This window comes from Equus caballus, chromosome 9 (genome assembly GCF_041296265.1).
Source record: "Equus caballus isolate H_3958 breed thoroughbred chromosome 9, TB-T2T, whole genome shotgun sequence".
NCBI classification, from domain to species: domain Eukaryota; kingdom Metazoa; phylum Chordata; class Mammalia; order Perissodactyla; family Equidae; genus Equus; species Equus caballus.
In genome coordinates, this window is record NC_091692.1 from 67,010,924 (window position 1) to 67,013,822 (window position 2,899).

The following is a 2,899-nucleotide window of genomic DNA, read 5'->3' on the forward strand; positions in this document are numbered from 1 at the left end:
GTGCTTGAGATGTTGTGAGAACAAAATATTAATTTATACTGAGAGAAGGGTTAGACTTATCTTTAAACAGACCCCTCACTTCTGTATTTATAGGTTTTTTCTCCCAAGTAACAGAAATCCAATTTCAAAATAAATTTAAGGCAAACGGATTGATTTGTGTAACTGAAAGCTCTATGAGTAGGGAGCCACGCCTTCATGTGTGGCTGGATGAGAAGCTTAAAGGATGTCATACAGCCTACCTCTCTTGCTCTTATAATCTGCTTCCACCACAGGTCTGTCTCCATGTCTCAAATTGCTACATTATGAGTTGGGGCCTGATTTTTTTCCTGCTCCTGATGGCTTCTTCCATGTGGCAAATGAAAATGACTGCAAATCTCTTCCTTTGGATTTTCCGTTTGTCTTGTGATTTAAGACGAAACAAGAGCATCTCTTCTAGAAGTCCTTGGAGGAGAAATTTTGGTAAGAATACTAATTGACCCAGTTTGAGCCACGTGCCCATCACTGAACGAATCATGGTGACCAGGGGTATGGAAAGGTTTGGACCACATGCCCTGGGGGAGAACTGCTCCTACCTAAGCCACATGGAATGGTAAAGGGTGATTGTTTAGAGGAAGGATGGTGGGCAGACAAACCTCCTGGGCCACACGTGTATTTTCTCTCTCCCTCTCTATGCCTCTCTTTTTTCCTTCCTGTAATAGTTATTGTGTGTCTACTAGGTGCTAGTTATTGCAAATAGAGTCATAAAAAACATATATAATCTTGCTTCTATGAAGCTTAGTATGTGAGCAAGGAAAAGAAACATCAAATGACTAGTTAATTATTCAGTTTATTCATTAATTTCAATTGTGACAAATCTTAAGAAACAGAAGTATAAGGTATTAACATAGTGTATAGTGAGGAAGTAGCCTGGCCTGAGGCTAGAAAAATCTTTCCTGAGGAAAGTGTGATTGAGATATTTATTGACATCTAAGTGAAAATAGTAATTAACTGGAAAAAGAAGGGCAAAAAGAGCATGCTAAGGAGAGGGAAGAGTGGCTGTGAAGACTCTAAGTTGGGCAGCAATTAGACAAACTAAGAGGCTAGTATGACTCGGCTGTACTGAGCATGGGGGAGAGAAACAAGAGATGGAGCTGGGGACAGGGGGGAGACAAGGGGCCAGGCTATGTGGAAAGTCATGCAAATCTATGTGGCTTTATAGAGACGGCGCTCTATAATCTCATTGATTAAGGTTGTGTAATCCAAAGGAATGAAATAAAGGCAGGAATTCTGGCCATTAGAAACGTGGAGTGGGAAGACAACAGCATCTCAGGATACTAGAGAGCACCTGGGTCTTACAAAATTTCACAAATCATTGCTGGTAGCTGGTGGCTGACCCCGGCCAGGGGTGTGTTTAGACCAGAAACAGTCACTGCTTAGTGATTCTGTCATCAGACTTTCTCAGCCTAGAGCACAGCCAACTCAGTTCATAACGATGAGTGACTCTGGTGAGTGTATTTTAAAACTCTCCTGAAACAAAGTCTGTCCTGCTTTTGAATTTTGAAAAATATGAACATACCTAGAACTGTCTCCATGCATCCTTTTATCTTCAATCCTTTGCCAAACTAATGTCTGTTTATCCTTGGATAGAAGCTCAACCATCACTTCCTTTGAAAGGCTCCCCTGAGGTCCAGTCTGGATCAAGATCCATCTGCTACACAGTCTTTCCTGCAGTTCTCGGGCAGAGCACTTATAGTCACGAATTACACATTTGTGTGATGCCGTGTGAGATTGTAATAATAACTCATTGCACTAGAGTCTAAGTTCCATGTGTGTAATGACTATATCCCCCAGGGTGTGGACCAGTGCTGAACACATAGTAGGTGATCAATAACTATTTTTGAGTAAATGAGTAATCTCAATTTTTCTGATTTATATTTAATTTTTCAGATTTATACTTAAATTCTGGTGGTATTCTAAGATTTTGTTTGTTCTCCAGTTGAAGACTTGCTCATAATGGGCTCTAGATAGTATTTGCTTAAAGGAATTAAATGAGGAAAAATAAATCAAGACTTTAGAATGCCCGAGTCATGTAACTTTTTACATATAATTTGATTAAGAGATCAAAAGCACAGAAGAAATATCCAAGTAATCTCCTTTTAAATTCCTCTCTTTGTAGAGTCACACATTCATGACCTTTGTTCCTGTCTCTGAATCTCTCTGTCAGAAAGATGCCTGTTGCTGCAACCCTGGAGGGGGACGAGACATGAGGAACAGGGGACAGGACCTCTTGGCCAAATAATAACCTCATCTCATCTGGCAGATATGATAATATTCTGTGGCTCAGCTTTTGTCCATAAAGATCTTAGATATTTTTATTTATTAACTGTTCAATGTTTAAATGCTTCTCAATGAAGAAGTATTAAACACACACACGTATATATTTCTCATTTGCTGCAGATGTCTTTCTTGTTTAGTCCCCATGCCTAACCATAACTCTTACAATTTAACATTATCCTTTAACTTTCCATTTCCTCTTAAATAAACAACATGTCCAGGCTTCCAGCAGTAGCTGGTTAGAACTGCTCTGTGGCCGCTAGGAGATGCGATTTCAGTGATACTAAAGTATTCATGGCATTTGGACTTGTAACTGTTGTACTATTCTAGAAGGGGAATCTTGAAGATGAGTTGACATAGTTCCATCAGCAAACATCCCACCGGATGTTTTCTTAAGCATTCTGAACAAAGTTCAACTGCCCTTTGGGAGAGAACACACATTTCTTTCTAATTTATATAATTTTTGGAATAACACCAACCAAAAAAATTTGAAGAGTTCATTAGAGGAAAAAAACTGTCCAAATATAACAATACTTTGCTTGTCCTTTATTCCCTAGAACCATACAGTTCTTGAGTATCTCAGTAA

At 39.2% G+C, this 2,899-nt stretch overlaps 1 long non-coding RNA gene across 1 annotated transcript; it reads left to right on the forward strand.

The window, feature by feature from the left end:
• Window positions 1-272: 272 nt before the first annotated feature.
• On the forward strand, window positions 273-2,422 carry LOC138915422 (uncharacterized). Its single transcript, XR_011421346.1, has 2 exons — window positions 273-459; window positions 2,204-2,422. It is a non-coding gene; the product is annotated as an uncharacterized lncRNA (long non-coding RNA).
• The last annotated feature ends 477 nt before the right edge of the window (window positions 2,423-2,899 follow it).